General features: G+C 41.2%; 1 protein-coding gene across 2 annotated transcripts in view; it reads right to left on the minus strand.

The window, feature by feature from the left end:
• Positions 1-23,426, minus strand: part of PPARGC1A (PPARG coactivator 1 alpha) — a 690,475-nt gene that overhangs the window by 547,938 nt on the left and 119,111 nt on the right. Inside the window, exon 1 of one of the 2 annotated variants that reach the window (XM_065907305.1) lies at positions 9,984-10,040. The exons of the other annotated variant lie outside the window; for it this stretch is intronic. The gene's annotated coding sequence lies outside the window, so the exon portion shown is untranslated. Of the gene's footprint in view, positions 1-9,983; positions 10,041-23,426 lie in introns of those variants that run through there. 2 annotated transcript variants of the gene reach the window in all.

Raw genomic sequence — 23,426 nt, forward strand, 5'->3', positions numbered from 1 at the left:
TTGTAGATGGTCTCCTGCATTGCAGGCAGATGCTTTACCACTGAATTTTCAAGGAAAAAAAAAAAGTGTTCTATCACCTGGGTACAAAGCTTAACTTTATTAAATTGCTTCCTATTGAATGTACTGAGAGTAAGAGTTTACTAACACAAACTCAAAATTTGCCTGAGAAATCTAGAATGAAGGCAAAAATGTTCTCCTCTGCTAACTTAGATCATGACAATATACACAGCATCTCTTCAGTCCCTAAGGCTGACTGATTTCTGCCATCCAAGAATTCATGAAGAATAATTAACAGCTCTTATGGCATTCCATTTTTGGCCAGAAAATTTGACTCCATTTTATAGAATAAGCAACAGAGGTTTTGGATGTTATGGAAAGAAAAGAAATCAAAAGAAACTAGAAATCAAGGGTCCAGACCCCCTTATGAACTAAAGACTTTCTTCCCACCAATGTCTTTAACATTTTGGATTGAGTTCACAGAGTCAAACCCAGAAATGACAAACAGCTGACAGCTCACATACTACTTCTGAACAACGATAGGTTCCTGGAGCCTCCGTTGAAAGGATGCTGAAGCCTCTAAGGTCAGTAGGAAAGTGTCATGATGGATTTCCAAGGTCTGTGTGAGCTAGGGAGGAGGGCTGTAAAACACACGTCTGCTTTCCCAAGTTTAGCCACTTGAAGAAAACGGCCTTGGCTAGGCCAAAACTGAAAATGCATGGAGTCTTAACGGTAGCAGGCCCTGAACATCTTACAGAATTACATCCAAGAGTACATTAGCTGCTGAACATTCTAAAGTACACCTGCGGTATGAGATACATCAATGAATCAAGCCTTTTTTTCACTGATCAGCTATGCTCAGGCCAAGCCTTCACATACCAATGACCCTGTAGCTATGGTTCCCCACCAGGACCAAGTTGATTGCACTCCCAGAGGACTTTTAGCAATGTCTGGAGACATGTTGGTTGTCACAGCTAGGACAAAGCGACTGACATCTAGTGGGTAGAGGTTAAGGATTCTGGAGGACACCCTACAGCGCGGTGTACAGGACCGCCCCAGAGGAACCATCCATCCAGACTGCCAACAGTGCCACAGCTGAGAAACTCTTTCCTGAAGCTCAGAACATTTGCAGGTTACACTGCCAGGACCTCCCTGAGCACTCAAGGCCAGACCAAACGGGGGGACTCTAAAGGTTCCCTCCTGGGCCTGCTCTTCAGAGAGGACAATACACGTCCCAGGGCTCTGGCCTGCAAGGAGAGCCACAGGCTGGCGGGCACTTAGTGCACCCAGAAGCCAGGCCAAGGGAGCCGCTTCTGAAGCCAGCACTTTTCATTCCAACCCTTGAGGCTGGGGGCTCTGGTCCATTTGTCTCTTCTGTTGGATTCCAGAATGATTTTCAGGATCATTAATACTCTCATCTGTCTTGGTTGAGCTTGAAGATCACAATTTCTCCTGATGCAAGAGGTCAGACAATGTGATGCTGCATTTGTCAACACCAAATATCTCTTCCACAGCAGGATAGATGGGCAGAGACAGCAACAGCAGGGCTAAAGAGAGACCGACACCATGGCAAAGGAACCAGCCACATCTCTGGAGCTGCTGAGTTAGCTGAGCATCCATGTCAAGATTCTAAACCAGTTAGCAAAGTCTCAATGCTCTACTTTTCAATGGTTATTTAACAGGCTATCATTCAATAACCTATCACCTTCCTGAAGCAAAAATAAAGAGGCATGATTATGCTGCTGAGGAGCCTTGTCTGCAGCTGAACTTATTCCTCCAACACTAGGCTAAGAATACTTTTCAAAAAAATCTCATGTTGGTTTCTGTAATGATGTCTTCCCACAGAGGCAATGGCAAGACCTTAAGTCCACACTTGGATGTGCCATTTACTCATGCAAAATCTCACCTTTGACATCCCTGAGCTCCTGTTTCATTTTCTGCAAAATGGGAATAACAATGACTACCTTTAACAACTGGCTTGAAAACAAAATATCACATGTGTACTTTGCCTAACACCTTTCAGAATAAAAACTCTGAAAATGGAAATTAATTTTTAAAAGTCTTCTGTAAGGTAGGCATTCATTAGGCCACTGTGTCTTGGGCTAATTCAGTACAGTTAATGATTGTAAATGTCCCTATCATTTCCCTAACTCTTGAGCAGAACCCATATTCATTTCTGCTGTGTGTGCATGTGGGGGAGAGAAGAAAGTTAATATATTTTGATTCAGGGAAATAAAATGGAAATAAAGATATCAAACTAACTTAGGACTGTCCCAAGCACTCTGTGGTTTGATCCTCACCATCACCCTATAGATAAGTAATATTATTCCCATTTTACAGATGAGGAAGATGAGGCTTTAAAAGGCTATGTAAGTAGCTCACTCATGGTCATTCAGATAGTTGGGGAGGACACTACTTTTAACCATAGTTGTGCACCCCTAGTCATTCTCTTATTCATTCCTACTATTGACTAATAAATTATAAACATGAACTGAATTCTAGCTATTTTCCGACCCTATTCCAGGTACTGGGGATACAGAAGTCATTCATTCAGTGGGTATTGATCAAGCAAGTCCCTGACATTCATCAGGGAAGTATGGCCAGTCTAGTGGAGTGAAATCGAATGTCCAAAAGTGCTGTGGCTCCATGACAGAAGCTTGTAGAGGGAACCAGAGACCCCCAAGTTAGAAGAGGTTCTACTTGCTTTGAGGCCTAAAGTAGGGAAGAAGAGGGAAGAATGGAGTTCCCAAAGCTTCAGAGCTGAGCGGGGCTTTGAGAAGTCCCATTTTAGCAGGACTTCAGTTTCCCAAGTGGTGCTAGTGGTAAAGAACTCACCTCTCAATGCAGGAGATGTAAGAGACATGGGTTCGATCCCTGGCTCAGGAAGATTCCCTGGAGGAGGACATGGCAACCCACTCTAGTATTCTTGCCTGGAGAACCCCATAGACAGAGGAGCCTGGCGGGCTACAATCCATAGGGTCGTACGGGGTAGGACAGGACTGAAGCGACTTAGTACACACACACCCAAGCAAGAAGACAGCTTCCCAGGTGGTGCTAGTGGTAAAGAACTCACCTGCCAGTGCAGGAGACATAAGAGACGCAGGTTTGATCCTTGGGTCCGAAAGATTCCCTGGAGGAGGGCATGGCAGCCTGCTCCAGTATTCTTGCCTGGAGAATCCCAGGGGCAAAGGTGCACGCATGCATGCAAGCAAGAAGAGGCAACGACAGCAAAGGAGCTACCCCCAAAAAACATGCAGGCAGACTAGCTATGTGGCACCCTGGAGACAGAGAAACCAGTTGTTTGTCTGGATTTTTCCCTTCAGAGCTGGCTGCCACACTCCGCAGCCTCAGCCCAGGCCCCAGACAAGCATCCATCTTTACCCAAGCACAAGAAAAGAATAAATTCCACAGAAAGGCATTTCAAAGCACCTACCAAGATGAACGTGCACTTTGGCCTGGTTTTTTGTTTGGGAAAATAGTGTGCTAAAAACAGCAGATAAAAAGGAATCTGTGGGCATAATTTATTTAGACTTTCTAAAGGCTGTGGAGAAGGTCTCTCTCATAGGAGGCTATTAAGGCCAGGCAGGCAAGTCGGTAACTACAGGGTGAAAGGTAAAGTTCTGTTGTGATTAAAGGTTTCTTAAGTGAGAGGAAACAACGAGCAGGAATAAATAGCCAATTCTCCACATGGGAAGCTAAAAATAATGGGGCTGCTCAAAGATTAGTCCCGGGGCCAGTGTTATGCTATCTATTTTTAATGATTTGTCAAATGAAGTACAGTAAATAGAAAAATGCAGGTAGCTAATGACAGGAGAGTGCACGGTAGACTGCAGAAAGCATCGAGCTGGTAGAGCTTTAAGCAGCCTGGCCCAGCCTGGACCTCTTAGTACATTTCTCTGGGCCTCAATTTCTTTATCTGTGAAATGACAGGATTAGACATGATATGGCCTAAGGGCTCTTAGACCTGTGAAAATAGTTAAAACCCTTCAACTTGAAGTTAAGTTTGAACCAGAAGGAAAAAAGAGAATTAACAAAATTGAGCAATCCTTGATCAAAGGGAGCATCAGAAAAGGCAAAGGAAACATTTTTGTTCTGCTATTTTTGTGTCTTGATTGGTCCAGAATAAGCGATAACTTCTTCACAGAAAGCTATACACATCCCAGTGGACAGCTTCATAAGAATGCCTATTCTTAGCCTGGCATCATCAAAAGTGCCAATAAACCAAATGCAGTATTTTTTTAAAGCACTGAAGGATACACAGAAAAGTATTATTAGGCTATGGCCTAAATCAGCCTTATGTGCTATCTTTGTCTCTGATATTGTCAGAATAGCCTTTATTAAATCAAACAACAACTTCTGATTAAACCAAAGATGTGTCATTTGGGGGTGCCCCTGAATCCCATCTCTCAAGAAACGGCAATCTGGTTGATGTATTTACAAATACCAAACAGACAACGAAGTATCCGTGCTGTGTCGCGAAGTCTGATGAACTCCCCAGACAAGGGAGGATGTGAGCATCACCTTCAAGGGTAGATACTGTTTCCAGGGATGTAGAGGAACAGGTAGATCATTACAGATTAAAAAAAAAAAAAGAAAAAGAAATCAATCCAGAGTAGAAAAGTAAAGAAGAAGAGATCAGAAATGAAGTATTCATTTGAGCAAAGACCTAGTTTGTCCTGAGATGAGAGTTACTTCATTGTGAAAATAGAGACGCGTCAGGAAAGATAAAAAGTACAAATGAAGTAATTAATAAATGAGGGTTCATGAATATGCTAGATGGATACTTTTAGTTACCTTGTACCACAACGCAAGACCAAAGAAATACTCCATGAAACTAAAGAGAAAAAAAAAAAATTAATGGGTTAGGAAGCACTTTTAACATCACACAATTAGCTTTAGGATTCACTGCTGTAGGTACTCTCTTCCCAAGTAGCTTAGTGAGCTTTATTTTTAATAGAATTATACGTTCATACCAGTAAGAGTTCTATCTGCAGTTATGGCTAATGTTATTGATACTCATAACTCAAGGCAGACATTTGGAGTTGAGAAGAAATTTTTTCCTCCCATTAAATTGTTGCCGAATGAGTTGCATGCACTCTAAGAAGGATATGTTACTTTCCTCTAAAGTACCTGTTTCTATCCATGGGGTTATCTCTGATTTCATAGCAATTTTTTTTTTTTTTTTTTTTTTTTGGTTACTTTTTCATGTTGTTGCTCAAAAAGCTGGCTCATCAAAAAGAAAGACAATTGCTAAGAGTCATTCTGGACCAAGGTGTGTCTCACATGCAAGATAAGGCCTCCGGAAAAGACCAACTCGAGATACCCAGAATGACAAACTCAATAGCAAGAGCACCAGAAGAAGACACCAGAACACTGGAGTGGACTTCTCTTCGTTTAATGGATAAACTTAAGTTTCTAAATAATGGATTTTCTTAGAAAATGTGAACTTGTGAACCACTGTCAAAAACTTTCGATAAACTTCTTTTTTAGGTCTTTATTGAATGTGTTACAATATTCCTTTTGTTTCATGGGGTTTTTTGTTGTTGTTGTTGTTTGTTTGTTTGTTTCTTTTGGCTGAGAGGTATGTGAGATCTTAGTTCCCCAACCAGGGATCAAACCCACACCCCCTACACTGAAAGGCCAAGTCTTAACCTCTGGATTGCCAGAGAAGTTCCTCTCCAGCATTCTGTTTCTGGCAGGTTTAAGCAATTGTTCTCTAAAATTATCCTCTATCTTCAACATCACAAAAAGGAAGAAAATGTTGCATCCCTTTTATAGTCTAGAATGAGCAATACAGTTTTCACAAAGAATAAACACAACTCCTTTACTAATATGCCTCATAGATTCTCTTCTACTTGATTTACATTTCCTTAGTCAGGTCTGAGGAAAAGTAGACAACCTTAGCATTCAATATTAGTCATGATATACGCACTCCTTCTCTTTCTCTCTTTTCAAAAACCACAACGCAATGCATTCAAAATGAAAACTTGGTTTTCACTCTTATTGACATATTTGAAGTATATTTAAGCGTTAGGAACTTGAAAATATTTTGCTGGGTAATGAACATCCTTTGCAAGCTATGGGCCTTCTTATTTAAAAAACAGAGATGTGTTTTGATGCTCAAGCCGGTAAACAGGTGTCTCCCTTGCAAAAAGCTCAGAGAAGCTCCTGGGAATATGTGCAAAGGCTTTACATAAGAATGCATCTCAGCGTGTCATGGAGATCATCCAGATTTACAGATTGTAGCCGAGAGAAACACACACAGGCAACTAGAGAAGCTAGATAATAAACTTTCTGAATACCTGTTTGTTATTTTGACAAAAATTGCACTTGAGCAAACAATATCAGTAGCTAGAAAATGACTCTCCGTAAGTCTGCCCTAGTAGTCCTCTAAAACTACACTATTCCAGCACTTTCCAAAAAGAGAAAAAAATCAGCCCTACAAGGCCACCAAGATATCCGGACCCCCATCTCCTCCCCCCTAGTCCCAGCTGTACTGACAAAGAGTTGCCAAATGTAGGGCCTGACTCCTCTTTGTGCAAGCCTGAATTATCTAAAGCAAGCTCTGAAGAAGAGGAAATTCATTTCTCTGCTAAGTCATCATGTAAAGCTTCCAAAACAGAGGTGCCCTTCGAATTAAATTTGCTGGTGTCGATTCCCTCATCCCAAAGAGACCGTGTAAGAAGGATCAAGTGATTAAAATGAAGCAAAAAGAAACCGAGGTCACCCAACACCTGGCTTTTAAAAACTAGGGAGATTCCAGGCCTCAGGATGCTTGGAAAACTAAAGCATGTGTGATGCAACCATCAAACCCAAAGGCCTTAGAACCTGTGTCCCATTAAAATGCATAATCCTATAATGATGAAGCTGGCAGCACCTCAACAGTTTGACTCATTTCCCTGCTAAGTATAACTGAAGACAGGTTTTCCCACTAGGAGCTACTGTATTATTTTCTCCCAAGTGGAATCAGAAACTAATCTCAATATATAAAGAAATCAAAGCAAAAAGGATGACACAGGTATACTTTTGACTTTAATTTTTCCACAGCAGTACCCTGCTGGAACCACTGTTCCAGAGCCCAGGGAGGCACCAATAGAGATGTTTATGGATGGATTGGGAAATATTTGTCAGAAGCTGTACAAAGCAAAAATCACCTCTATCTGCTACATGCGATTCGACGGAAATGATTTAGTCGTAATGCGTGATGATGGACTTTGGTTTGTCTTGTTTAGCTCTACAAAGGCCACTGCCAAAGAGACCAGTATTTCAACTGACTGCTATTTCTCTCCAATTCAAATGAAAAGAGACTTAAGAACAGACAACACTCAGCAGGGTGCCTATTAGAATTCTTTGTAAGGACTACACTTGTAAGGAGCAACTCTGGACTTGTCCATAAAAGAAAGAGCAACGAAGTACTCAAATCAAAACTCTCACGGGGTGCATGGGATTGCTTTTCCTTCTAAAATAGATCGTGGATTAATGGAGGACAGTGACTTAATAAAAGAATCGAACATTTTTAGAACGTAGCTGCCCTAAGAAGCCTTGCAAGGAATTATTTCAACGTTGATGCTGTAGAATTCATTACCCAGTAAGTTGAAATCAGTTCAAATCCATTCACTCTTATGCAGAATTTCTTGACTATAGCTTCCACTTATTTTGTCCACATAACAAATATGAAAATGGTTCTTTAAACTGGTGACTTTCAAGCTAGCTTCACCAATGGCCAGGATTACAAAACGATTTTCTCCCCTCAGATGAAGCATATTAGGAAAAAAAAACATTTGACGAGAAATGCATTTTGGAAACGAAGGCTGAGTGGTAACTTCACTACAATGGAGAAGCAGAAAATAATCAAACTACAGCTTTCCTCTTGACAACCCTGATGGTTCATCTGGTAACACTTCAGACACTTTATTCCCAGCTGACTTGTTCTTATACGTCATTTTCAACTTCACATTTTTTTGGAGGGAGAAAAGGATCTCTCGGATGTATATGTATCTGTGTATATGTGTGCACAGATACTATTAAACTGGTATGTACCTGCTTCAGACAGTGCTGTACCAGAACTGGTGTATGTTGACTTTTTTAAGAACAGACTGTTAAATTTGCAGAAATTCTGCAAGCCCGTTGACATTATACTGGTGGCTTGAAGTTGAATGTGGTAGGAGTATTTACATTCCAGAAATCAACATTCACTATGTGTCGAGACTTAGTTACAAAGTTTTGTGGGGACAGAGTCAGCTGTTAACCATGTACCAGTCCATCTCTGACCGCTGCTATGCCAGTTGTTTACATAGGAATGCACCGTGATCAAGTACACTGCCCACTTTGGTCACATTCGATGTTTTTAATATCACCCTCATACATGTGTAACCAAATAATGTAGTTACAGTGACTACTTTTTCTTTGGATACAGTCATTGAAAAGTAGTTCATACAATCACAGCATCCATTATCAGAATATATATATATATATTTGGGGGGGGAGTGCTGGGGGAGTATGGGGTTGGAGACCAGGTACTCTACAGACTATTAATAAATTCTGAACAGCTTAACTGATGGAAGATCCCAAACAGATGATTTGAGAAGGAAGAAACCATGCTGAGCCTTAGAGAAAAATAAAATGAGTCAGTTCTCACTACTGCCTTTGGCCAGCCCAAACCCTGAAGTTATCCAGCATGGGGGAGATTTTCTAGTCAAAGGCTGCAGCCACTCGTCTGCTCAAGCACATCGAAAGATAAATGATGGGAGGCTACTGACAACACTGAAGCCTCCCTGCTCCCCCTAAAATGGAAATTAGCAGGCCCCCAAATCAGAGCATTAAAACAAAGATCCGCCAACATGTGATTTTAGTAAACAGAGTAATTTGGGCTTTTGGAGAGCATGAAAATTCTGTCAGGATTATAATGTCTTCTACCACAGACCTTAATTTCTTCTGTCATGGAGAATATGATTAGACTCAGTCCCATTTGATTGTAGGGGACGTCAGTTCCCATTAACAAAAGAAAAGAAACACAAAGAAACAGGCTTCACATTTTTAACCCCTTTGGGCAAGGAAGAGTTTTTTTTCAGCCCAAACTTCTCACTGGCAATATTCAAAGCTGTTAAACCTTCTCTAGCAGATAATTACAGAAGTTTACCTACTAAACTTCTACACTGCCCACCCACTCTATGAGAAATCCTGCTCCTTGCATGAATGGAGCTTGTTTTAAATGGTCTGATTCTTTGAGGTCAGTGGGAGGGAAGGAATTCGGCTACCTGCATTGCTTGGCCAATTCAGCCCATGAACTGGTTACTGCAGGTGGTTTTCACGGGTGCGGGGAAATTACAGTCCCAGACCCAAGCCTGTATCAGTAAACATCACTGCCTCAGGCTGGCCACTTCAATTCCGCTGGACCCCCCGGCTGTTCAAACAGGGCACCTGGGTCAGTCTGTGAGTTTAGCAGGCATGGCTGACCCTGGCTGCCCAGCAAACAGTTTATGTTGGGGAGCAATCTAGAGATTTCCTAAGATAAGGATGCTATTACAGGCTGACAAATGTGGAAAGGAGCAGAGTGGGCAGCTTTTGTCCAGACTGACCCCGGGTGAGCATGCTGGGATTATTGCTGATTGGGGATAAATGGCAACCGGTGATTTGTTTGTTCAAGTGAAACCAGCCAAGTTCATCCCTCAACACCATCTCCCATCTCTTTAAGATATTTTTTTCCTTCTTCTTCAGGAAAAAAGACTTTGCAATTTTGGGAACTCTTCAAATACCACCATTCCTGTGAACCCCATTACCCTTAGGATAAAATCTGCAGTCCTGAACTAGCCTCTGACGGCCTGCACGATGGAGCTCTACCCACCTCGCCAACTCTCGCTCCTGCCCCTGGCCTCTGCAACCTACTGCATCAACCACAAGTGCTGCCAGTCAGGTTTCTGAGTTCTCTGAGCTCTGCTCCACTTCCTGCCTGAACCAGTGCTGGGCCTTCCTCCCAGGGCTCTTACCTGGCAATTCCTCCTTATCCTTCTTGTTTCGGGTTGAATGTTATCTGCAAAGGCTTGGCTAGGTCTCCCATTATGATCTCCTGGGGCCCTTAGAACAATCATAAATAGTTAATTATTGGTGACTATCGGTTTGAAAGGGGTTTCCCTGGTGGCACAGATGGTAAAGAATCCATGTACAATGCAGAAAACCCAGGTTCGACCCCTGAGTCAGAGAGTGGGAATATCCCCTGGGGAAGAGAAAGGCAACCCACTCCAGTATTTTTGCCTAGACAGAGGACGCTGCTGGGCTACAGTTCATGGGGTCACTAAGAGTCACATGACTGAGCAACTAACACACAGACACACATTGGTTTGAAATTTCGCTCCCTCATTGGCAAGGACTGTATCCTATTCACCTAGCACTCTGAACATTTGAATGATCACCAAGGTCAAATGAATGAATGAATCAAGTAGTTGAGCAAGAGCTATCAACTGCCTATAAGAAAATCTAGCAAAAAAACAAAAAACAAACAAACAAAAAAATCCAGCGGAACGAAGTCTTCATTTTAAGCACACACAAACTAGGGAGTGAGTTTTCTCTCCAACCCCTCCTCTCCCACCATCCCAACACAAGGATTTCTGATGACCCTGCCACTCCATGGGCATTGACCTATCAAATCTCCTGCCTGGTGTTCAAGACCCTCTCTTATCGCCATCACTTTGCTGAATGCTCTCTACTAACCTATTCACTCCTCACCACAATCCATAAAACAATGTGGTGGATGAAAGATGGCTACAAATTCTTTTGATATTCTTCCCATTGAGAGGTGGGGGTCTTTGTCCCCTTTCATCTAATTGGCATGTGACTGTTTTGACCAATACAGTGCACTGGAAATGACGTCATGAATTTTTCCATTTCCCGCCTTGCTCTGGGGAAGTTAGCTGTCAGGGAAGAAGTTTGAGTCCCCAGAGAACTGCCATGCACGGAAGAAACCCAAGCTGGTCACAGAAAGTGGTCCAGGGAGAGCCATCAACTGCTGCATCCATCCCAGCCCAGGTGCCAGACATCCAAGTGAAGACACTATCACGCACACTCAGCTCCATGGAGCCTTCACTTGACTCCTGCCCCAGCCTAGGTCTGACTGTGACTGCGTGAGAATCCCCATGCAGGACTGCTCAGCAGATCCCAGCGGTCCACAAAACTGTGAGAGGGAATAATAAACTCATGTGTTAGGTCACCACGTTCAGGTGAAGATCGCCACGTAGAAATAGACGACCAGAACACTTAGACACGGTTACAACGCTTACTTGACAGATGAGGAGAGTGAGACACACAAGGCCCACAGCTGCACCACTAGTAAAGGGTGGAGCTGGGAGCCCAAGCTGGCAGCCTGACCCCAGGCCCTGGGCGCACTTCCCTGACACCACAACACTCTACAACGAGCCACCTTCTCCAGTCGTCTCCTAGGTATAGTCTCCAGCTCTCGACCCCTTTAGACAGGTCTCCTTCCCTTTCCTTCTGCCCACCAATCTAATCCCCTTCCTCTGTTATGATCCCCTTCCCGAATCCTTCACTGATGTTCGCTTCCTCCAAATTCCTTAGAACATTTAAAGACAGGACACAGCCTCATCTTTCATTGCTCTGATCCTATGCTCCATGCTACACACTCTCCTTGAAGGTCAAGACCAAATATTTTTTTTACGCCCATCTTTCAACAGAGTTGCCCATCCTTACACTGCCCAGAACAATGTACATATGCTAGGACATTCTTGAGCCACCTTGCCCAAGTCCATTCCCTTCTGGTAGCTCTGCATCGAGAATTCTTTCCCTGGAATGTTCTTCCTTGGCTGTCAGCCTGGGCTGCTCCTGTACTGCGTTCCCGATCTCCCCTCCTCCAGGAGGCCTCCCCCGACACCCCGTCTAAATGAGGCACCCTCCCCTCTCACAGACAGTCATGTGCAGTGCATTACTTATTTATTATATATAACCCTGCAGTGTATTACTTATTTATTCCTTTTCTTATCTAGAAAACAAGCTGCAGAAAGACAATGAACTTGCCCATCTGCCCAACACTAGGATAGCATCTCAAAAAAAAAAAAATTGCTAAATAAATGAATGACTATTGTTTATCAAATCTTCGTTTCTTAGGAAGTTCCACTATGAGGCAAGCTTCTTAATGTATATAGTGTTTTCCCCTAACATGACAGTTGCATCTCTACTAAGAGATACATCCTTCCATTTCTCATTGAAGAAACACCTCCACATGGCCCTGAGGTAAACTCCATGTTTAGCCAGATGTTGATTTGGGCAGTAGTTCACATGATGCTTTGTACGTCCAAGCCACTGCTGACTATCCTGTATGACTGAGGCTCTCTGGGGACCTGTGGCTTTAAAGCCAGTCCTCAGAGGTGTCTCCAGGATGATCCCAAGGAGGGAAGGAGGCTGAACAGGCCTACTTCACAGCACTTCATGCATTAATAAAAGCCACGTAATTAGAGATAATAAAATGACAATAACAAATCCAGTGGAGGTTGGCTGTGCTGATGACTGTAAACACAGAGATTCAACCCAGCACTGAGAGCAGAGTAAAACCTCAATAAACATTTGTTGAGTGAGTGAATAAAGAATCTTCAGTTTGTGTTTTACCTCTGATGGCTTATTTTGATATGTACAAGAACCCAGAGTATATCTCTAATTTTGTATATGTGAAACTTATCAAAGAATAGCAGGTGAGTTGTAAAATTATTTACACTAATTGGCACAAGGTGAAACTGAAATATAAATTATCATCTATGCTACCTAAAAGACATAATGTACAGGCAGTGAAGTCCATAGAGGAAAGGCTATAGCCTACATGGTTAAGAGATGTAGCATCCTGTTAACATCAATTTTCTCAAGGGTAAAATTCAGAAATTAGTCTAGTTTCACTGAGCGTCAGTTTCCACATCTGGTCACTGAAGACAATCTCTTGCCTATCTACCAGCCTGAAATATTCATAATAAGACTAACATAAAATAACAGATACATAAATACTTTACAGTTAAAAGCATGGCAGCAATGTGAGCTAATGACAATTTATGTCTTCCCATCTTTCTCACTTTTCAAAGACTTCAAGTATCTCTGAAATATTAAAAATCAATCTGACGCATTATTACTTTCTCTAAGTTTCATGATCCATTCAAAATGACAATTACACATTTATTCCAAATGTCCCATCAGCAAAATTTTCCCTAATCCTTTTATGTCTTCTCAAATATTTTGATTGTGTTTACCCAATTTTCTGCAAAGGATCTTGTGATATAGAGAGTTTCTCAATCTTACCAGAGGCAGAGGATAAATGAGAAGAGCAAAACAGAAGTCAACACTCTAGAGCATCTAGTCTGTGGATTGCATTATAGAGCAGAAGACCACTGGGTCTACCAAATAGTCACAAGGAAAGAAGTCAGCGCAAATGAAACAGACCTAGTAGTTCTCAAGTAGGCAGGGAGTGGGGGAGGGCTCAAAATCACCTGGAGGGCTTGTCAATATACTGCTGATGCTGTTTTGTCTCTAAGTCTGACTCTTTGCAACCCCATGGACTGTAGCCCACCAGGCTCCTCTGTCCCTGGGATTTCCCAGGCAAGAATCCTGGAGTGGGTTGCCATTTCCTCCTCCAGGGCATCTTTCCCACCCAGGGATCAAACGCCGGTCTCCTGTGTCTCCTGTTTGGCAGGCAGATTCTTCACACTGAGTTAGCTGGGAAGCCCCAGGTTGCTGCATTTCACCCTGAGTCTCTGATCCATAGTGTCTAGGATGAGCTCCAGGGGTCCCATCACTAACAAGCTCCCAAGTGATGCTCATGCTGCTGGTCCAGAGTAAATGTGATCACACCCATTTTCTGTGTTAGCAAACTGAGGCCCCAAGTATAACTTTGGCTCTAATTCTGGCTTGTTGATTAACCAAATCAATTAACCTTTCCATGGCCCATTTTTTTCAATTACTGAAAAAAATACTGCCTGAGACTTTGTGAGGATTAAAAAGACATGATGTCTAAGAATTGTTTAGCAAAGTCAAAAGCAGGTGCAGTTCCCAAAAGCTCCTTTATCACAGGACTCGAACATAGAATCCCAGGAATCTCAATGAATAGTCATATTTTCTTCCTTTTCTATTTGCGTGGGAAATTTTTAGCCACCAGCTTGGCAAAGTACTCCATCATCCAAGCATTACTATCCACAAGGTTTGGGCTTTTTTTAAATTACTGAGTTTGTTTTTCCAAGAAATTTTCTTGTATGCTATGATGGGTATCGGGGGTTGCGGGCATGGTTAGGGGTCAGTTATTATATATTATATGTACATTATATGTCTATATGGGCTTCCCTGGTGGCTCAGATGGTAAGGAGTCCACCTGCAATGCAGGAGACCCAGGTTCAATCCCTGGGTCAGGAAGATTTCCTAAAGGAGGGCATGGCAACCCACTCCAGTATTCTTGCCTGGACAATACCATGGACAGAGAAACCTGATGGGCTTCAGTCCATAGGGTCACAAAGGGTCGGACACAACCGAGCGACTTAACACACACATACATTATACACACGTTAAGGCCATCTCAGGTGGTGCAGTGGTAAAGAATCCGCCTGCTGAGGCAGGAGACACAAGAGACGTAGGTTCAATCCCTGCCTGGGTCAGGAAGATCCTCTGGAGGAGGAAATGGCTGTTCCAGTATTCTTGCCTGGAAAATTCCACGGGCAGAGAAGCCTGGCAGGCTATGGTCCAGCAGGTCACAAAGAGTCGGACACGAGTGAGCACATGAACATATACACATCACATATTAAATATATATAATGTATATATATTATCAATACAAATCAAACACTTCCCTTTCTAAAACACTTCTTAACTGAACAGCCAGTGTTCCCTAGGCCATTATACGAAATTATGTTGAAGACTAGCGCTAGCATATCCTCTTTTTGTGTAAGGTTTTCTGATTCGGCTTTCAGAGGATTCAAGGTATTTGATTTCTATATTTAGAAACCCAGGGCTTTTTGGTATGCTACAAATCACGCCGAGGCAAGACTAATTGTAAGCACTTGTACTTAAAAATTAGTTTCAAGCATAAGAACCTTCAGAGGTTTCCATATTGTATTCCACTAGAGTATCATTAAGGAAGCAATTACTTATCAGGATATACTCAAAACAACTTTATTGCGTTCGGAGGAAATAATGGGAGTTGTCTGTCTAAATTACTAGGCAGGGGCCCTGGAAATCACTTAGCATAATTCTTGGCATAAGGGAGGCAGTCAGTAATGGAACAGGAGTCACATAGATGACCACCTAATATGTGTTATGTGTCTACACATATAATGTCATGGGGTCTTCATCACAGCCCCTGCATTCAGTATGACTATCTCCATTTAGAGATGAGGAAACAGACTCATAAAAATTAAGTGATTTTACCAGGTCATTAAGTAAGTGAGTTAAACTGCCAGCCCACAGGTGCTTGAAGTCGAAAGCAACTTTCTTTCCCCTACACTCAGCTATTTCCTTCCTCGCTTCTTTCCTTCTTTTCTTTTTGTCTCCCGTCCTCTATCAAGTTCCTCTCACAGACACCTTTGTAAATGCCAGCCAGTGACAAATGTTAGCAAGGCATTCCCATTTTATGGATTGGTTCACAGCAAGAAAAAGCGATCCCTCCAAGTCATCTCTGAAAGGTCTCAGAATAAAACATGGCACGCATTTCTGAATCCTATCCCTCAGTCCTCGGCCATAAGCACCAGGGTAACTTTCAGAGGATACTGTATTTAGGAAAACAAAGTGTTTGTGGGTAGACAAGAGTCACACGACAGTCCATCACCCAGAGCCGAGAGTCCCAGCTCAGTATGAGCCAGCCGCTCAAGGTGACAGAGATGCATGGGAGGAAAAATTGCTCGTGTTTCCAATTTGAATACAAATGCCTCCTAGAGACAGAAGTCAGGTGGATATGCCCACTTATTTGTTGCCTAATGCTACTATTGCTATATAAAAATAAGGAAATAAAGTAAAGCACCTATCAATCTATTATTTTACCAGAAAATATGGAACCCCAGGCAATACAAAGGACTCAGTGCAGTTCAGTCGCTCAGTGTCCGACTCTGCGACCCCATGGACTGCAGCATGCCAGGCTTCCCTGTCCATCACCAGCCTAATTGGATAAAGGACTAATCGAGGGCTTTCTTCATATCCCCCCAAAACACCAGCTGTCTGTCTTTTCTATTTCTTCACATTTGCCCCATTCCTATACCACCGTCCCTCTTTCATCCTAACGGCTTGTTTTCTACATCCTTTTCTCAATCCATCTTTTTGGCCCTCCCTTTCAGAACTCTTGTCCTCATCTCCCGAGCACCTTTTCCCTGGTATTTTGTGTCTGGTTCCAAGAGGAGATATCAGAGTTATCAGACATGCCCCTGTTGGCAGGAGCCATTGTGTCACTTCAGATGCGTCGCTCCACCGACTTCTGCTCCTGGGAGGAGATGGCAGCGGGGCTGTTAAAGGCTATTTCCTCCTGAAAATCATGTTGAAAACGGTGCCCAGTGTCTGCCTTTAAATGGATTATGGAAACTAAATTTTTTAAGGGTTTTGTTTTATTATTATAAAAGTAATAAATATTTCTTAAAAGCATAGAAAAATATGGAGAAAGTAATCACCCAGTATTATTACAGTACGGAAGCAATTATTGCTATGTGGGCATTTATTTTATTTCTATGTTGCTATTGTTATTCAGTTGCTGAGTCAAGTCCAACTATTTGCGACCCCATGGACTGCAGCACCCTAGGCTCCTCTGTATTCCACTATCTCCTGGAGTTTGCTCAGATTCATGTCGAGTCAGTGATGCTATCTATCCATCTCACCCTCTGCCATTCCCTTCTCACTCTGCCTTAAATCTTTCCCAGCTTCAGGGTCTTTTCCAATGAGTCAGTTCTTTGCATCAGGTGGCCAAAGTACTGGAGTTTCAGCTTCAGCATCAGTCCTTCCAATGAATATTCAGGGTGGATTTCCTTTAGGATTGACTGGTTTGATCTCCCTGCAGTCCATGGGACTCTCAAGAGCCTTTTCCAGCACCACAGTTCAAAAGCATCAATTCTTCAGTGCTCAAGCCTTCTTTATGATCCAACTCACATCTGTATATGATTATTGGAAATATTTCAACACATATCTTAAATTTGCATATGTCACTAATTTTACCTATATACCTGCATTGTCCATGCTATTACAATATTCAACATCATTTTTAATGGCTACATCTTATTTCAATATATGCTTATACCAAAATATACTGAATCATACTCCTTTGATGATTAAATAACTTAATCATCAAAGAAAAATAGTTGGCTCTTTTTTTTTTTCTTTTTCAATTTTCTGCTGTTCTAAATAATGCCTCTCTGAACAACTTTGTGCAAAAAGTTCTTTCTGAACCTTTCAATTATTACCTTAGGAAATAATTTCAAAAGTAAAATTGTTGGATCAAAGGTTACAAACATTTTAAAGGTTCTTTATATTGTTTAATTGCATTCCAAAAACTTTGTGCTCTCTCCAAATCCCTTTTTATGAATTTTAGAAATAAGTTTTACAAAGGAAAAAAATCACCTCCTGATTTGTCATCTGGGAAAAGGCCCCCAAAATCGAGGTCCCTCTTCACTCTGACATACCAGCTGCTCGCCACATGCCACCTTCAGGGGGTCAACAGCTCATGCACTTTCGGTTGTTGCAGGATAGGTCAAATAAAGTCATTCTCTTATTCATCCATCCGACCAGTAGTCCAACAGTAGTTGAGCTATTATTTGCCAAACCCTGTGCTAAATGCTGAGGACATAAAGAGGAATAGAACGCCTTTCCTAATCTATAGGAACAGTGGTATTGTGGGGCAGACAGACACGTAAGTGAAGAACAGCCCCACGAGACAAGGGCTCCATAAAGAGGGGCCTGGGTGTCTGTCGATGGCAAGGGAGAGGGGGAGTCAGAAAGGCCTCCCAGTGGGATTACACCTGATCATTCCCCCGACCAGGTAGTAACAGCCACTCTTTCTGATCACTTGCTCTTTGCTTGCAAGCATCGCCTCATTTATCCTCATACCACCTCCATGAAGGAGATGCCACTGCTCTTTCACAAAAGAGAAAACTGAGGTTAACAGAAATAACTTGCACAAGATCATAGAGTTAGTAAAGGATGGAGCCAAATATGACCCCAGATGTAACTTCAAAGGTCTACATCAAATGCAAGGGATCACATACAGAATGGATAAATGACAAGGTCCTTCTGGATAGCACAGGGAACTATATTCAATATCCTGAGGTAAACCATAATGGAAAATAAAATTAAAAAGAACATATATACATGTTATCACTGAGTCACTCCACTGTACACCAGAAGTCAACATGATGTTGTAACTCAACGATACTTCAATTTTATAAAAACAACTAAAGTTATATTTCAAGTTAACATAAAAAACACTCTCCGACATAAATCACAGCAAGATCCTCTATGACCCACCTCCCAGAATATTGGAAATAAAAGCAAAAATAAATAAATGGGACCTAATTAAACTTAAAAGTTTTTGCACAACAAAGGAAACTATAAGCAAGGTGAAAAGACAGCCTTCAGAATGGGAGAAAATAATAGCAAATGAAGAAACAGACAAAGGATTAATCTCAAAAATATACAACAACTCCTGAAGCTCAATTCCAGAAAAATAAATGACCCAATCAAAAAATGGGCTAAAGAACTAAACAGACATTTCTCCAAAGAAGACATACAGATGGCTAACAAACACATGAAAAGATGCTCAACATCACTTATTATCAGAGAAACGCAAATCAAAACCTCAATGAGGCACCATTACACACCAGTCAGGATGGCTGCTATCCTAAAGTCTACAAGAAATAAATGCTGGAGAGGGTGTGGAGAAAAGGGAACCCTCTTACACTGCTGGTGGGAATGCAAACTAGTACAGCCATTACGGAGAACAGTGTGGAGATTCCTTAAAAAACTGGAAATAGAACTGCCATATGACCCAGCAATCCCACTCCTGGGCATACACACTGAGGAAACCAGATCTGAAAGAGACACGTGCACCCCAATGTTCATCGCAGCACTGTTTATAATAGCCAGGACAGGGAAGCAACCTAGATGCCCATCAGCAGAGGAATGGATAAGGAAGCTGTGGTACATATATACCATGGAATATTACTCAGCCATTAAAAAGAATTCATTTGAATCAGTTCTAATGAGGTGGATGAAACTGGAGCACATTATACAGAGTGAAGTAAGCCAGAAAGAAAAACACCAATACAGTATACTAACGCATATATATGGAATTTAGAAAGATGGTTAACGATAACCCTATATGCAAGACAGAAAAAGAGACGCAGGTGTATAGAACAGACTTTTGGACTCTATAGGAGAAGGCAAGGGTGGGGTGATCTGAGAGAACAGCATTGAAACATGTATACTATCAAGTGTGAAACAGATCATCAGTCCAGGTTGGATGCATGAGACAAGTGCTCGGGGCCGGTACTCTGGGATGACCCAGAGGGATGGGATGGGGAGGGAGGTGGGAGGGGGGTTCAGGATGGGGAACACATGTAAATCCATGGCTGATTCATGCCAATGTATGGCAAAAACCACGACAATATTGTAAAGTAATTAGCCTCCAACTAATAAAAATAATTGGGAAAAAAAAGAAAGAAAGAAAAAATAAACAAATGAAAATAAATATAAATTTGAAGTGATTAAAAAAAAAGTTTTAAGTTCTACATCAAGCTGATGCCAGGCTCATTGCAAAATCCCCATCAGCCCAAACAAAGCTCTTGAGACTTGAGCTCCAACTCCGTGGTTCCATCTATAAAGACAGATGGAGGTGGCTTCCCCCATGACCTGCCTTCTCCCAGGCAACCTTCCATGCTCCATCCTCTCCTTAGCTCTCCTATCACCCAGGAGGACTTCCCTCAACCTGGTGTACCTGGCACGTCTCTCTTTGCCCAGCCTAAACGTGTTCTAACTGCCAGGAAAACTGATGGAAAGAGGAAAGGATAAATGATGACTCTCCGGGCCCCAGCTTCTCTGTCTCTAAAACAAGGAGGTCAGAAATGATGATAAGTGACCCACCTCCTTTGCAAATCTCATGGTGTAAAATCCCGCAAGTCTTTGAACCACACATCGGCACTTAGACCCACTATTAGAATGCAGAAGAGGGTTTGGTTCAAATTGAAAAGGCAGACACTTGTGGCCTCTTCCAATGAAGAAGAGAGAAAAAGAAGTATTTTAATGATTTTTTTAATCATTTCCTCTGAGCACACAATGAGAATATATTTGCCAGAGAATGTAAAAGAACACAACATCAATTTAGTGTACAAAACTACTCTCAAACCTAAGGGCTGGTCTCACATTTTTCATTAATTCCAGGCTGATAACTTTCAGCATTAGGCCTCAGTGCTTTATCCAACTCAAGCTTCCTAGAAGCACATAGGCACATCAGAATGTCTTTGGGTTTGCCAAGAAGTCTTTCAAATATGGAGTACCAGCTCTGGCTCATTGACTTGCTGTCCCAATTTCACTGTCAACTATACATTCTCCATGAGAAACTTGCATCCATCAACCCTGTTAGTTTTCTCAAGAAATTGCAGAGACTGAATACTAATCTTCCTATATAATGGCAACAAAAATGGTCTCAAACATAGCTTGTCAACAGAAGTACAAAGTTTAAGAAAAAAAAAATCAGGAGTTTAATTTTAAAGATGACATTCAGAAAAAAACAAACAAAAACAAAGGTTCCATTTGGTCTTATCCTGCCATTCACCAGAACCTTCAGTGCCTCTCACTGCTTACAAAATTCAATCCAGTACTTTTTCTTTAAGCTTTTATCATAGTATAACATACAGAAATATATATGTGTGTGTGTATATATATATAACATACAATATATCATTTGTCAGTGTGCATTCCATGGCAATAAGTGCATCCATTTTATTGTGTAGCCTTCCCCACTTTCCTGTACTCATCCCTCCCTCCTCCCAGCCCCTGAAAATTTCCATTCTCTTCTCTGTCTCTATGCATTTGATCATTCCAGGTCCCTCATATAAATGGAGCCACACGATAGCTGTCCTTCTGGGTCTGGTTTATTCCACTTAGCTTAATATCTTCAGCATATCTCCATGCTGTGTATGTATCAGAATCTCATTCCTTTTTGAGGCTGAATAATATGCCATGTATTCAGTCCAGTACGTCTTGCATGTCATTTTAAGCCTCCACATTCTGTTTTGGTTTGTTTTGCTTTTTTTTTTTTCATTCTTCTTCTTCTTCAGACTTATTTTCCACTACATAGCTCTGATGCTCTGGGGTAGAAAAGACCAGTCAGGCATTACTTGCCGCTTCCCCAGGAATTTCAAGCCTCTTCCCTTTTGCTCACACACTGGCTCCTCATCCCAGCACACCCCCCACCCTGCTTTCCCAACCTAAACCCTTGTGGTTGCCTGAGCTGATTCAACGCCTGCTCCACCGCAGAGATCCATGGGAGCACAGACCAAGAGAGGTGTATTAAGCACCCACTAAGCTCAAGGACCCTTCAATTACAGTCAGACCAGTTGTAAAATATGTGCTTTCATAACAGAAAATGGAAGTTCAAGTGACTCCCCTATAGCAAGAGAGTTCAGAATACATGTTCAGGTTTTGGCAGTGCCTATTTTTGTTTTAAAAATGTTTTTTAATGTTTCTTATTCATGCCCAGGTAATAATACGGCTAATGTGTATTGAATACACATGTACAATAAAAGATATTGCATGTATAACCTCAGCTTTTCAATGAAGTACTGAATAGCCTTTGGAGCAGTCATCTATTTCTAATGTAACAATTTTGAACTGAAGAGAGATATCATTTTTGCTTAAAGAAGAGTACAAATATTCTTCTCCACTTGATTTTCCTTCCAAGTTATAGATAAAAAATATTTTAAATGGCATAAATAAACTGACAAAAAAAGAAGGCACAGCTGTACCTCTATTATTTAAACTACTTCCTGAAAATTCTGACTGGATATTTCTCTTTAAGATTTGCAATGGCTTAAATTTTAAGTATCTTTTTTTTTGTGCTTAATTTAGTAATAACAGCATTAAAATCTTAAGAACTGTATAGTACTATATTTAATTATCTTCTCTCATAATTACACTGATTAAACACAGCATCAGAGACCATAAAGATGGATAAAACATTATGGCTACAAAACTTTTTTTTAATGTCCATAAAATGACTATTAAGCCCTAGGTGACTAAATTAATATCACCCATACAATTTTATGGGATTTCCGGCCACATTCAACAGCATCGTTTGCCATGATGGGAGTTTTTCTTTTGTAACACTATTGAAATTTGAACTAAAACTTTTCAAAAAGATGGGAACACAGTGGACTGGTTTTTCTCAGCTTCGCCAAAGGAAGAGTTTCTGTTTGACCATCCCTGCAGTCTAATACCAGCTGAGGACATTTAAGTCCAGTGACCACCCCACTTCCTTTCCCATCTAGTCCTTGCCCCAGCAGGCAAACAAAGAAGTAACATTTGTTTGGTGCATTACCCATTTCTTCATTTTCTTCTAAACGTTATCTCCAGAGATTTGGGCTTACGCCGACAGCACAGGCAATCAAGGAAGCAGATTTACATTTTCCATCTGAAGAATGAGCCTCTGAAACACCCAAGGACGTTCATACTGAGTGACCTGTGCTATTATAAAGATTAAAGAACATGACAAAATCCCAAGAAAAATTCACTCTAAAAGCTAATCCTGTGGGGAGGAAAAGAAAACTATTTGAAAGCTTTTCAAACATAAAGAATAGCTCCCCAGGATCATAATTTAGTAATTAAAAAATTATATATACATATATATATACATATAATCAGTTAACAGAACCAAAATAAGCCTACTGATCTAAATGCATTATCACCATTAAAAATCTGCACAGATTTTTCCACCAGTGCTTCTAAAATGAAAATAGAGTTTAATATTAAGATGATTCTTTTATTAAATCAACAAATATATTTTAAGAATCTATCGTGAATCAGCTAAGTCCTAGATGTGGCAGATAAAACTGTAAACAAAATCAACACAGTCTATAGAGAACAGATTTATCATTGCCAAGAGGGAGAGGGGTTGGGAGAGAAAAGTGTGGGAGCTTGGGATTAACAAATGCAAACCATTATATATAGGATGGATAAACAGCAAGGTCTTATTCTATAGCACAGGGAACTATATTCAATATCTTGTGATAAACCATAATGGAAAGGAATATGAAAAATATATATATGTGTGTGTGTGTATAACTAAATCATTTTGCTCTATAGCAAAAATTAATACAACATTGCAAATCAACTATACTTCAATAAAATGTTTTTAAAAATCAACACAGAGTCTGAGACTTTATGAAGCTGATGGTCTAGTCAGTAAACAAACAGTAATACAAATAAACTGT

Source organism: Muntiacus reevesi, chromosome 16 (genome assembly GCF_963930625.1).
Source record: "Muntiacus reevesi chromosome 16, mMunRee1.1, whole genome shotgun sequence".
Classification (NCBI taxonomy): Eukaryota; Metazoa; Chordata; class Mammalia; order Artiodactyla; family Cervidae; genus Muntiacus; species Muntiacus reevesi.